Source organism: Dryas octopetala, chromosome 1, assembly GCF_963921425.1.
Source record: "Dryas octopetala chromosome 1, drDryOcto1.1, whole genome shotgun sequence".
Taxonomy (NCBI): Eukaryota; Viridiplantae; Streptophyta; class Magnoliopsida; order Rosales; family Rosaceae; genus Dryas; species Dryas octopetala.
The window spans coordinates 25,416,830-25,431,579 of NC_141366.1; the positions used below are offsets into that span (position 1 = coordinate 25,416,830).

The 14,750-nt window shown below is 36.8% G+C and overlaps 1 long non-coding RNA gene across 1 annotated transcript; it reads right to left on the reverse strand.

Moving 5' to 3' along the window:
• Window positions 1-2,730: 2,730 nt before the first annotated feature.
• Window positions 2,731-5,148, reverse strand: LOC147299415 (uncharacterized). Its single transcript, XR_015119880.1, has 4 exons — window positions 5,081-5,148; window positions 4,760-4,831; window positions 3,767-3,899; window positions 2,731-3,082 (listed from the first exon to the last, which is right to left on the reverse strand). It is a non-coding gene; the product is annotated as an uncharacterized LOC147299415 (long non-coding RNA).
• Between the last annotated feature and the right edge of the window lie 9,602 nt (window positions 5,149-14,750).

The window sequence follows — 14,750 nt, forward strand, 5'->3', positions numbered from 1 at the left end:
GACGATATCATGGATATGTTCATCCATGATTTTAAGCATGTTCACTTTAATAAGTCGAACGCTTACGGCTCATTTTTTATTTTTTAGTTTATTTTATGAAATTGTTGAACAGTTTCAATACAACCCACTAAAACTGTTCAACAGTTTCATGAATAGTTTTAGCACTAAAATCGTATAACATGATATTTATACTAATGTCTTATTATTATTATTTTTTTTTTGTTACATATACATGTGAAAAATGAATAAAACAACACAAAACATAAAAGTCTAAGGGGTGTTTTATTACACCCCTAAACCCAAGTAAAACAAGTTGTACAAAAATGGCAACAATAGATCCTAATAAGACAAGGAATACAATAGAATAATGTGGAAAGCTAATTCAACAAGTAATTGAAATCCTAAACTAAGATTAATTTAATAGTATATGCTCTTGGAAATGAAATAAAGTAAAATATATAGTAGTGGCGGTGGTCAACAAATAATTTTTTTTTTTAAGCCTAAATGAAGGGGACCTATTGTAATGTCCCAATCTGGGATCGTTACAGCGGCACTCGTCTTAAGGATTCCCAAGAATATAATACTCGTATCTCGAACGTTGTATTCCCAAGATTCCCTAAAACGAGTTAAACCTTTTTTTTTGATGAAATACGGGTTGGATCAGAGTACAAATGCACACAGGATCTAATATAAACACACTTCAAAATATTTTATATAAAATACCAACCCGCTAGGGTAATGAGTTTGCAAAGCAACCCTAATAGACATGATGCTATCAAAGATCATGCCTAAGACATATTTACAAAATACGAAACCAACTAGAAACATAAAGGATGTTCGAAAGGTATTACAAAAGACAAGAAATAAAAGAAGAGAAAATAAGGTCGACCCAATAAGAGCGAAAGAGCTTGGAAAGGATCTACAGACCTTGCAGGTGCCAAACAAGATGTTCGAATGCCACGCTTAGACAAATTAGTCAAAATCGCCAACCAAAGTGAGATCTACGAGAAAGCAGGTAGAACTAAGCATCATATACATTCATAACTTCCCATTAGGGGACCCTGGCTAGGTTTGAAACTAGTAGGTTAAAATATTTACTAAATATATAGCCAGTGAGAAAACAGTTCAAAAGATTCACCACTACAACAAACATCATTTATAATTGTTGAAATCCACAAGCTTTGAATATGAGCATGCAACCTTTCGTAAAACATTTCGAATCTTATTTTAGATTTTATCTGATGATTGAACACACAAAGGAAGAACTACGCTTACCAATAAAAAGCTTGGTATCGTAGCGAAAGCAGACATCTCTAGTAAGTACCCCATAAGCTAGCCTCCCTATAAGGACATTCGACTAGCTCATCCATACAAACCCTTTCAGAAGTTTAGAAAATCGAACTCAAGGTTATTAAAATACAACCCTTCACTCTCATATCATCATCAATCATCCTTATAAAAATCCATGCGATATGACAAGAAAAAACAAAGCATTTTTGGACGCAACAATATTTATTATCATATATACACACAATAAAAATCTCATAGACAGGGTGTGAGGATTCCTCATGCATGGAATCCAAGCTTAACCTGATAATGCAGTTCCTCAGCACCAACGTCCTTGTTTCTTCTTTGGATAACTGGAAAGTCAAAGTCCGACAATAAGTCAATCAAAAGTAAATTTTGACAGAATTTCGGCATGATCTTTACTTTCGATCAAACGTTCCCATAAAATTCTAGAAACCAGTCTACTAAGACCGAGTCTTTGTACTTCATGGGCCTAGGGTTTCTACTTAAGTTCAGTTTTAATTTAAGTCTGGAGATTGACCAATTAAAGTCCAATAACATGACCAAGTTAGGGCATGAGAGACTAGGTGACCTTTGGTCCAGTGTTCAGCACACACTACTACAAAAAACGTAATATACAACGGATTTTATCCGTTGTGTAAGTTGCCAAAATACCATCGTCTAATCAACCGACGTTTATTGGGGTACCAATAGACAACGGGTAATATTCGTTGTCTTGTAAACATTAACACAATGGTTTTAATTTAAAACTGTTGTATATATATCCTCAAAAACCAATGATTTAGGAGATACCGTTGTTGCGTATTTATCTAGACATCGATTTTTATTTAAAGATCGATGTGTACTAATAGGCGAGACAACGGTTTCTATACCCTAATGCATGTATTTTACAACTGTTTTAAGTATAAGCACGAGGTGAAATAGCCATTAAGACAACGGTTTATGTATAATAACCGTTGTGTAAAATAACAATTTCAATTTACTTTTAATGTATATAATTCTTTGATACATCGGTTTCTATTGAAAACCGTTGTAGGACGACACTTTAAACAACGGTTTTAACCATATAAACGTTGTGCAAGGTAATAATTTCAATTTGATTTTGATGTATATAATGCTTTGGTACAACAGTTTCTGTTGAAAACTATTGTTGGACGACACTTAGTAGAATTAGTTTTAACCATATAATCATTGTGTAAGATAATAATTTCAATTTGTTTTTGATGTATATAATGCTTTGGTACATTGGTTTTTATTGAAAACCAATGCAATACAGCACTTAGTTGTAGTATACCAATGCACGCTCATGCTTAGAATTAAACCAAAAGATATTTCATAAATATATGTAAGATTACATTACATGATAGGTTCCATAAGTGTGATCAGTTGTACAAAAAAATACATTCAGTCAAACTAGCTTAAAAGAAGAGACAAAAAAAAAAAAAAAAAACAAACCTAGCTTAACATAATACATATATTTACTTCCTTCTAACTTGACCCCCCTAAGTCGCAAGCAAATGCATCCATATCTGTCAGCTTCTTACTGCCAACTACAATCAAAATAAAGCTAATAGAATACTAATTCAATGCAAAGTAATAGGCAAGTTATATGTAAGCTCTAAATAGAAGAATTGAAAACACTATTATAATCCTTGATAATTTTGTATATTTACACATCGATATCTTATTGGGTATAATTGTTGTCCTTCCTTCTCCCCATACCTTTTTAAGTAGCTGCCCTAACTCCAAAGCTCTAAGAAAACTAACAAAGTCTCTATAAAAGAGCACAAACACACACAAAGTCACATTTAGATAAACTTCAAAGAAATTTCAAAAAGATACAAATATTCACTTATTTGGTCAAGTAAGAGAGTTTTGAAAGAAGGAAAATCCACTAATTTTTTGTATCTTGACCAAATATTGTTGGGTCTATGCATTTTTTTCATTGTTGGGTTTCCCATTTGCAGATAAGTGAATATTTTTATCTTTTTGAAATTTTTGTAAATGATCATCACTACAAAGTCTGTGCACAAATCATGTTTGGTCCATTTTTCTAGTGCCCAACTTATTATTTGAATAATCATGCAAGCTTTGAAATTTCATTCTGATCCAGCATTCAATCCCACAAGAAATTAGAATACAAAGTTAGGCTTGAGGTCCGGATCTCACCCTTTAAGACCGGACTTCCAGTAAGATTGGATTTAGAAATTTAGGTTTGAGGTCTGGACCTCCAGTAAGATTGGTATTTGAGACCTAGGCTTGAGGTCCGGATCTCTCCTTTGAGGACCAGACCTTCAGCGGCGAACTCAGTTTTATGTCAACATGAAGCTGAGCAACCAAGACTAAACAAAAGGAAACAACATTTTGAACAACCAAATACTGATTCAACCATAAATTCCACCAAATATGGAAAAAGCAAAAATAGAATTTGAAAAAAAAAAGAGAGGAAGAGACTTACTTGCTGAAGAAGATCTTGTTCGCTTGAATAAGGAGACCACGTACTACACTATGGTAGCCAAGTTTCTCTTCAAATCATCCGGAGAAGCCTGTTTGATCTTGTTCCAACATTTACCTTTTCTCTCATAGTCAATCTTGCAGTTAAAAAAAGAACAGTAACAATTAAGAAAAGTATTTTATGTTAGTCCCCTCAGCTTGGCAGTTTGGCTGCCAAGTGCAATGCTGGTCCACTTCCGACTGTGAAATATACAACGTTATATAGACAGAGTAATGCACAATGACAATCATTTAAACCCAATACAATTGAAAATGAAAGTAATCACAACCAAATTCTACAAATACTAACAAAAACAATTATATAAGACAAAAACATCAAAATCTCAAAATCAGATTTTAGATTAAAAACACCCTAGTGCTCATTCGAAATTATATCAATATTTAACATTAAAAGGCATCTGACTTATGTTTGAGCCAAATCCAAATCTATATATGTGCAAGTGAATTGAAATAACTATATATACTCTGCTTGGAGGACCTAAAAAAAATTATACAATCTTATCACCCTTCAAAATTTTGACTGATTAAAAAATGAAAGAGATGTAAATGAAGAATTTGTGAAAAAATGACAATCACCTAACTAGAGTTTAAAACATATATCGAACAAATTATTGTAACTGGAGTTCAATTTTTCCTTTTATCTAATTGTAAGTTCATCAGCTTTCATTTTCCTTCTACATGAATCCTTGAAGGAAACGCTACAATAATTATTAATTTGATCCAATACCTAGTCTAAACATATAAACCTATAAGCCTACACAATTAAGAGTGACAAACAAATTTATATTCATGTATAATCTATTCCAAAAGAAAAGCACCTTCAACATAAATAAGCATGATAAATACATTCTGACAGGAGAAGATAAAACATAAATTTTATTAGACCTTTGTTGTTGTCCTATCAAAGCATGCATCATTTGGTACAATAAACACATACCAATTGATTGTGAACTTTATGACTACAGGTTGTTGAAAGACCAGCTACAATAACCTTAGCATCAACCTCATCCTGTAAAGGAACCATGGTAAAAGGAGTAAAGCAGTTAGACATATCATATAGGCATATATACATGCAAACATAAGGATAATGAACCTGTTTGAAATCCATTAGAGGATAGATCAAACATATCATATAGACATATCAATATCCATAACTGTAAGGAAGAAAAAAAATCAATCGTGTTTTGGGTCAAAATCTTATCATGTACAACAATTTCATATGTGCAAACATATTACAAAGACTGTTACAACATTGAACCTGTCTGAAATCCATTAGAGGATAGATCAAACATATCATATAGACATATCAATATCCATAACTGTAAGGAAGAAATAAAATCAATCATGTTTTGGGTCAAAATCTTATCATGTACAACAATTTCATATGTGCAAACATATTACAAAGACTGTTACAACATCGAACCTGTCTGACGCAAGAAACTTTCTAGCTGTAGCATTCACAAGTATGTCAGCCTACCAAAATGCTGGAAAGTTGATTTCACCACTCTTTTTGCATCTTCCTTCGGAACATCCCCCTCAAAGCCAACAACCTGAAACAAATGAAACAAAGGAAACAAAAAAAGATAGAAAAACATAATATCCGATCTTGAGCTATATATATACGGATCCTTCAAGAAAATTTAGTAAGACAATATCAAACATGTTTAGAGTAGAAAGAAAGAGTCGTATATATGCTAATCTAATAGAATACGTCAAAAATATTCCAAGAGAAATAAATTATGGCTCACACACACACGCGCACACACACACACACACACACACACATATATATATATATCATAAACTAACAGTTGTTACATACAACTTATTTACTGCATTTCCAAAAATCAAACCAATGCCAAAAAAAATAGAACATGTAAAGCATTTTACCTTCCAGCCTTCAGTATATAAATAATATATTTTCCTCCTTTGAGAACTGGACTTGAGAGAAAAATGCTTTGGGTCATATATGGAGTTATGATCAAGGCCGGTCAAATGAAGGAAAAAGGAATGCTTACTTACATGTGTAATCCCACCTTCATGGCCATGTAATACATATAAGAATTCAATATTGTATTCTCTATATATAGCAGTAGTCTTGCTGTAAGAACCTATAGCTAGCATTCCAATATGGGTTGGACAAAAGGTCATTGCAGACATTATTTATACATGTTCACAATAAACATGATGAGAGATGCGCACTTGTAATATTTCTTTTATTATATCATCAAAGCAGCTATTTAGAAAGCTAAACTAACAACATATACTAGTATGGTCTTCTTTATTTCCTTGAAGTGTCGAATATTGTTCAATAACCTTGTGAAGATATGCAAACATTTTTTTTTCTAGAGAGGAGTTCTAATTAAAGAAATAGAAACAAAAAGCAAAAAGAAAAAACATAATAATTAAAGAAAACCCCAAATTACAAACCCTAACACTAATTTTCAATAAATCTAAATCTGAGGAAATACAGATAGAGAGAAAGGGGAGAAGGAGAGGGAGAGGGAGAGAGAGAGAGAGAGAGAATATACCTTCAACCAACAACGAGCTTGGCTCTTCTCCAACTGGAACCCGACCAACAACGTCCACAACGAGCCTTGAATTTATTTTCTCCAACAACGAGCTTGGCTCTTCTCGTCGTTGGGCGTAATATTTCTGGATTTGGGTTTGAGCAACCCGAAGTGGCGGTCGTCGTTCGACCCAACCTCGACCACGATTCGAGTAGTGCCGATGATGTCGCCGGCGGTGGAGAGAGAAGGAGAAAACTAATTTTGGCTTTTGATGAGATCGAGAGAAAGAGAGATAGAAAGGTGCGATGGGAGCTATTTTGGTCTTCCAGATCTGATAAGATCTCATCCATATCTTGTATAGATCCTTCTATGTGTGTGTGTGTGTGTGAGAGAGAGAGAGAGAGAGAGAGAGAGAGAGAGAGAGAGATTGTGTAAGACCCCATATTTTTCAAGAAGTTATTTTAAATATTTTGCGAATTTATTTTAATGATTTTGGGAATTTATTTGAAATTTTAAAAGGTTTCGGTTTAAGTTTTAATTTTTGTTTTAAATTAGGCTTGACCCAGAAGTTGACTTTTAAATTGAATGAACTTTTGATTTTGACTTTGGACTCGTTAGGTAGGTCTCGAACCCACGAGTTCGTAGACACGCGGCACGCGTCAATTAGAGCTACGGTTTGGAAAGATACAGGCTTTTGAAGCGAGTGGCAAACTTGTAATTTTTACGAAAAGGGGTTTTAAATACCCAAAAGTCAAATTCTCTCTCTCTCTCTCTCTCTCTCTCTCCCTGCGTCTCTCTCGCCCCTTACACTCGCCACCCCTATCGCCGGCGCGTGGCGGCGCGTCCGGTGGCAGCTGAGCTGGGTGTTTGGCCCAGGTTGTTCGTCTCTCTCTCTTCTTCCTCCCAGTGGCAGCGGCTAACCCAGAAACCCAATGACGACAAAGAATTAGCGTTAGACAGAGAAGGTCTTCTCGCCGGCGATCTAACTTTTCCGGCCACGACGCGACTCCGGACTACCACAGATGGTTTCCCCTCGTCGCGGCGAGCCTCCCTGTGCTCTTCCCTAGCTCCGACGACCTCCCACGGCGGCGAATCGAAGCCACAAGGCCGATCGTCTTCTCCGGCCAGATTCGGCCATTTCCGGCGAGAATTGACCGTCGACCCAGGTATAAAAGTTGATCCTCACAACGTCCCCTCCGTGCCGGTGTAATTTGTTTACATTAATTTTCAGTTTTGAAATTTGTGCAGATTGACCACCACGGACCACCGCGGGTCCCGCCGCGTTTGGCCGTGCCGATGGCTGGAATTGTTAGTTTTTGGCCTCTGGCCAGTCACCTGAAGCCCGTGGGTGAGTTTCTGTGTGGTTTGTGTATTGTTCTAAGTCGGGCAGCCACCGTGTGTGGTGGCGGCCGCCCGTTTCGGTCGTTTTGCGGCCGTTTGTGTTTCTGATTTGTAATTGTTTGGTTGTTTGGTTTTAACAGGTTCACGGGCTCGGGAAATCTTATCCCTAATGCCGTTATGCTGCCGGATTGGAGATCCGAGCAAAGGAGCCAAGAAGGGCATTTTTGTCATTTTACGTGGCTAAACTGTGAGTGAAACTTATCGATTTTTAATGTAGAGTACCGTTAATGAATTGTCTGTTTTTGTGTGTTTGTCATCTTATGGTAAGAAGACTAAGTGTAGGATTTGGATCATGAGAATGAATAGATGAAGATTTGAGGCTAGGAAATTAATTAGAAATTATAGAGTTAGCCCGAGAATAATTGCTGGATTAGAGAAGAAATGCTTATTGTCGAGGTATATAAGTGAGGATTAAGCAATTATTATACAGTAGACTGTGAGTAGGGATGACAAACAAGTGAGGGGGCGTGAGTAGGAATCAGTTTCAGAGAAGGTTTCGATGTAGCTCGGGGTAGACTATGAGTAGATCTTTGGTTTTCGAAATGTTTTGCACGTTTTATAATTCAACTCTTTTCTTGATTTAATCGAGTATGGACAGTTTCTGGAAATGGTTTTTGGTATTATTTTGGAGAAGTTTTATTAATGAATTTATGTCCTTTAGAAAATGATTTTGATCAAGCAGCTTTCACAATTTGAGAATGATTTTATTTAAGCGGATTTATGGAAAGAATTAAATTTCAGTTTTTATTTGGAGGATAGTTTTGAGATGTGGTTGATTGAGGTATACAGAAGCGGTTTCAAACCGCCATATTAGTACCCCCTTCAGCAGGTATATATTGCTCTGCACTCGCCTAGAGATGACTCGGCGGTGTACGACCAGCACTCGCTCTGCACTTGCCTAATTGGCGGTGTATGACCAGCATGATATTCGCTCTGCACTTGCCTAGTAGGCGGTGTACGACCAGCATGATACTCGCTCTGCACTTGCCTAGTCGGCAGTGTATGACCAGCATCACAGCAGGTATAAATTTGCTCTGCACTTACCTAGAGATGACTCGGCGGTGTATGACCAGCAGTTCCCCGGGTACTAGTGTGGCGTGAGTTTTCAGTTGTGGAGTATTTTGAGAAATGAATTTGCATCAGTAAATATTTTAAATGACATTTTCAATAAGACCTTGTGTTTTAAATCAGTTCAGATTTGATACTTCTTCGTTTGAACAATTTCATTGTTTTTTTAGTATATCGAGGTTTATTTGAGTTGAAAGTTTTTAGCCTAAATTATTTATATACAGTTGATAATATTGATTTCAGCTTGAGAACTGTGTTACTTTCAGAGTTTGATTTACGGTTTGAGGGGATTTAAAAATGGATTTGAAAGAAAAGATTTTGAAAATAGTTTTAAAGCTGGGGGGATTCCAAAGAGTGAGATTAGGGTGATTTCAAAGAGCGACGTGAGTGAAATTAGTTAGTTTAATTGTTTGCTGGATTTCTTGTGTGCATTTGTTTGCTAGGATTTGGTTTGGCTAGGACTTGATAAAGTGTAGGCTTGAATCTTGAGGATGGACATTGATGAATAAATTATGTATTGAGGTTAATTATTTCGTTATTTCACTCATACGAGCTCTAGTGAGCTTACCGGGTTATTTGTTTGAATGACCCGGTGTACCATGGATATGGTACAGTGTGGTTATTGGTGTTTTGCAGGTTAAGCAGGCTGAGGAGGCAGTGAGGAGAAGACGAGGTAGTGAGACCTATTTTAATTTGATTTAACTGATTTTATACAGTGAATTTTACATAAATGTTTGGGCTCACACTCTGATTTAGTTAACGTATTTATTTATTATATTAAGTGCATGGCTCATTCTTTGAAAAGAGGTTTAAAGGACCAAGTTTCAGTGTATTTTTGGGCCCTAGGATCGGGGCGTTACAGATTGATTGATTGATAGATAGATAGATAGATAGATAGATAGATAGAGTTGAGATGAGATGGAGCTGGTGAGAAGAACCATGGCAGCTCGGTGAAGTCAGAGGGATGTGTGTGTCTGAAGGGCTTTGACCTTCTCTGACTTAAGGCGCGATATGAATGTTTCATTAACTCATTAACGCACACCTCCGGTTTTTCCCAAATACAAACACTTGCAAATTTTTTATATTTGTGTAACTTGCCCAACACAACGGTTTTTGTCTAATACTATTGTATTTAATAATTTAGAAAAATTCATAAGACAAAATACCATTAGATATTCTTCACATCATGTAGTTCAGTTACTTTAATAGGGTGGCCTAAATCTATAATTAAGTTGATTGTTTAACAAAAAAGTCTAGTTTCTTAAAGTGCGGGTAAAGTAAATAAACTCCAACTTGTTACTTTAATTGCATGCTCCCTAATTATCTAAGTATTTGTGATGTCGCAAAGACGACCCAAGGACTGCTCAGATTGGCAGGTGGAATCAGGCTCAGCATTGGATGCCAAGTATGGGGGACATGCATGCCCATACTCTGACTAGTGATTTTTTGTGTGTATCAAATATATATATATTCTAATATTGATGCATGATAAATTGCATATGATTTTGGATGACATTGATGTCTGGTTTTGTGATAATTGAGTTGTTGGATGACCTAGAGTAAAGGGCACAATATTGATGACTTTGGGTTTCGATCCCCTAAACCTTCGGAGGGGCTATACGATTCAATTGATAAATGTCAATTTTTGGCTTCCAGTCTAAGGTTGATAACCAGAAATGGATACTCTAACTTCCAGTTTAGATTTATACTAATAACCAGGTTGGGTGGTAGTTGGCCATAGCGAGTTAGGTCATCAGGTTTGTTTTGGAGCTCCAATTGTTTTTAATGGATGTACGAGCATGTTTTGGATTTCATTTGTTGAAGCTAATTGAAAAAATTGTGAATATGCATTGTGTTGCAAATGGATTTATACTAATGTGAGTATGTTGGAGCTCCAAATGTTTTTAATGTGAGTATATATTTATTATATTGATATTATATTTTCCAAACCTAACTAGGGGCTCCCTAGGAGGGCTTTGGTGGTGTGTGATGCTCACCCCTACTTTGGGCTCTTTATGGGCATTTCAAGTACTGTGCATGCAATTATGAGGACGTGGTTGAGGTTGAGTAAGGTACTTGTTGAGTCTGTCAAGTTGGTTGGTTTGGTTTAAATAACCATTTTTTTTTTGGGTTGGTTTATCAAATTATTGATTTATTTTATTTGTAATTAAGTTTTTCGATGTGGTTTAAACATTCTGATCCAACCCAGTTCTTAAATTATAGGCTTACGTGTTTTAGCTAGGCAACTTGGGTGTAAAATACTCTGACGATTGAGTTTTGTACTCTCTGTCGCGTGCCTAAATGTCAAGGTGATGCATTTTATCACATACCTGGGATTTGGGACGTGACATGACGGCACACATGTCACTTCGGGTGACACAGGGTTAGGGAGGATGGCGTCATAGCCATGCCTGTGATGAGGAGCTGCGTCTTGCCGTTAGATGTTTCCTAAGTTGCCTGTAACACCCCAAATCTTAATGATTTTGGTTTAAAGATGTTACCAAATTAATTACTTAGTTTAGAACTAAACTTCACATTTTGCAAACACAAATGTGGATTTAATCCACATGTTTAGTTCTATGGGAAGTTGTTTTCTTCTATATACTCTTCATGATTTAATTCACTTACTTATGCTCAATCTTGATTTTCCCCAATTTTGTTTAAGTGTTTTAAGTGATGTTCTTGGATCACATGCATGCTCATGCATGTGCACTAGGGGTGTGATTTGGATTGGAAAATCCGAATCCGACCGATTCCTATCCGAAAATTTCCAATTTTATTCCGAATCCGAAATTGCCGAATCCGAAAAATGCCGAAATCCGAAAACTCCGAAAAAAATTGGATTGGAATTGGAATGTTTATGTAAATTCCGATTCCGATCCGAATTCCGATCCAAAAAATTCCGAAATGTTCCGAAGGCATTCCGATCCAATATTTCCAAAATTATGCCAATTTATTCAATATTATATATTTTATCATTTATTTAGTATGATACATATAACATATATTTTTAAAAAGATGACTAATTCTATTAATATAAACATATGTACATTATAAATATATGTGTATCATAATAACATAAATGGTAAGTTGGTAACACAAACACCCACATTTTTCCGTACATGTAATTACTATTTTTTTTTTTATTATTAGGGAGGAGAATTGAAGATATGGAGCAATTCTACAGTTATTCCAACTAGAATATCCCACCAGTTGTAATTACTAATTACTAAATATTTAAGCTTATTATTTTCAAAATTTCAAACATGATATATATATATATGTGAGTAACATGTATCTACTAATGACTTTTATTCTAACAATGTTGGATGAGCTCCAAAGATTAATCCCCCACCTCTAAGATATGTGCTATTAAGCCTATTATACATTCATAGTGACATTTATTTCTCTTATATAATATGTATGTTATAATATATAATATATACCATTAAACATACACAATATATATCATACATAATTTATTTCTTAACATACATAATCTAGCAATGAAAAACTTGCTAAATTGCATCTTTTTTTTTTTTTCCTTCTTTTCTAGATTTTTTTTATGGTAATGGTATGAGATGGTATGGTTCTAAATGTTATTTAAATTAATATTTTAAATTTTCTTTTTAAATTGGACATATATTTTAATTACATTTTAATATAAATATTGAAATGCATCATAATCTATTGTCTTTTAATTTTTGTTTGTTTGTTAATTTCATCATTATTCTAAAAAAAAATCCAAACATGTTCTAAAAAATATTATGAAAATGTGAAAATTTCAATTTTTTATTCGAAAATTTCAAATTTTATCCGAAAGTTCCGAAAATGTTATATTCCGAAAAATTCCGAAAATTCCGAGAAATCCGAAAATTCCGAATCGGAATGAGATGTTGAAATTCTGATTTTTTGGAATGGAAATTGGAACATAAATTTCATTCCAAAATTTTTTGGATTGGAATTGGAACACCCTATTTCTGATCCGATCCGGCCGAAACACACCCCTAATGTGCACCAATGTGGTTTATACGTGAGTTGGATTAAGAAGATAAATTTGACAAAAGGAATACCAAAGGATCAAAAGTTTGACCTTTGAAACTCTAGAAGTTGACTGACCTTATTGACTAGGACGAAAGCCCTTGGTTACTTGGAGAAGTGGAAAATATAATGAACTAGGTGAGGAGTGATGTTGTTCATGATGATAGGACCGCCCCCGGATTCCACCCTGAAAACCTGGAGTGAGTCCGGTGGGATCCAATACCAAGGAAAATTCGGTAGAACCTCCTCTGAAATTGGACTAACTCATACTTATAACACCTACATAAAACACTTCTATTCCTTTCAACCACCTCTACCACAAAACAAATGAGGGTCTCTGACCCGTTCAAAGATAAATAAAATAATGTACGTACAACTAATTTTTACAGGTTATCAGAGCCATTCTAGATTTTATACAAATAAAAATGTAAGGGGACTCTAGCTTACGAGGTTCTCAAACGTGTTTCAATATCCCTCGACGTTCCTCTTGGCTCGATTGCTCCTACCTGGGGGAAAATTTAAATATAAACAGACCAGACGTGAGAGAAAAATCTCGGTGAGTGGATAGGTTATGAAACGCAACATAAAAAAAATTTACTTTTCTTTTTAGGAGTTTTTTTTTTAAAAACCAATGAACTCTGAGACTTCACATCGCTCTTTGAAATCCCCCAGTTTTAAAACCCTGTCGAAACTCCTTTTTAAATAAAATCAACGATTAGTCCGCGTAAACATTTTCATCATTCAAGTAAACACAATTGTTTCTAAAAGAACTTCCATAAAACAGATGTTCGTATGATTAATCGTCTGGGCATAACGACAAGTCACACAAGGCCTAACACCATGCGGTTTGGGCCTAGACCCAAAAGACTAAGCCCTTCCTGGGCTCCTAGCCCATGATCTACTAGGCTCCGGCCCCATAGGCTCCGGCCTCCTAAGCTCCGGCCCCATAAGCTCCGGCCCCATAGGCTCCGGCCTCCTAAGCTCCAGCCTCCAAGGCCCCGACCCGTGTCAACTCACTCGGATCCTCGAGACCGGTGACACGTGGCGCTCCTGCAGTGCAAGTCATCACAAGGGACACGTGTCATCACCGGATTGGTTGTCACTCTTCCAAAGGTACTATAAAAGAGGTACCTTCTTGTCACAAAAGGACAACTGAAATCATTATTATACTATTCACTCACTCTGCTCTCAGATCTCTCTGAACACTGACTTGAGCGTCGGAGAAGCTTTGGCCGGCACCACACCGGTGCCCTTCCCGCTCACTTTTGTGTACTTGCGCAGGGTGCTTTGGATATCATTCTCTCTCATTACTCACCAATCGGACCCAGCTACCCGTTCCTGCCCCACTTCGACGTGTCGTCCTCTCAGTGGCGGGTCAACGGGCCTACGTGGTTCGACTCGACGTTGACTGCTTTACCATTTTTGAGCATCAACAGTTTGGCGCCGTCTGTGGGAAACGTTACAACTTTTCCCCAATGAATTCTCTACCCTCAGTTGAGGTGCAAAAAAAACCTTCCGAGCCTCCGAGCTTCCGAGCTTCCTATCTTCCGAGCTTCTGAGCTTCCTAGCTTCCGAGCTTCCGAGCTTCCGAGCTTCCGAGCTTTCAAGCTTCCGAGCTTCCGAGCTTCCGAGCTTCCGAGCTTCCGAGCTCCCGAGCTTCCGAGCTTCCTAGCTTCCAAGCTTCCGAGCTCCCGAGCTTCCGAGCTTCCGAGCTCCCGAGCTTCCGAGCTTCCGAGCTTCCGAGCTTCCGAGCTTCCGAGTTTCCGAGCTTCCGAGCTTCCGAGCTCCCGAGCTTCCGAGCTTCCGAGCTCCCGAGCTTCCGAGCTTCCTAGCTTCCTAGCTTCCGAGCTTCCGAGTTTCCGAGCTTCCTAGCTTCCGAGCTTCCGAGCTCCCGAGCTTCCGAGCTTC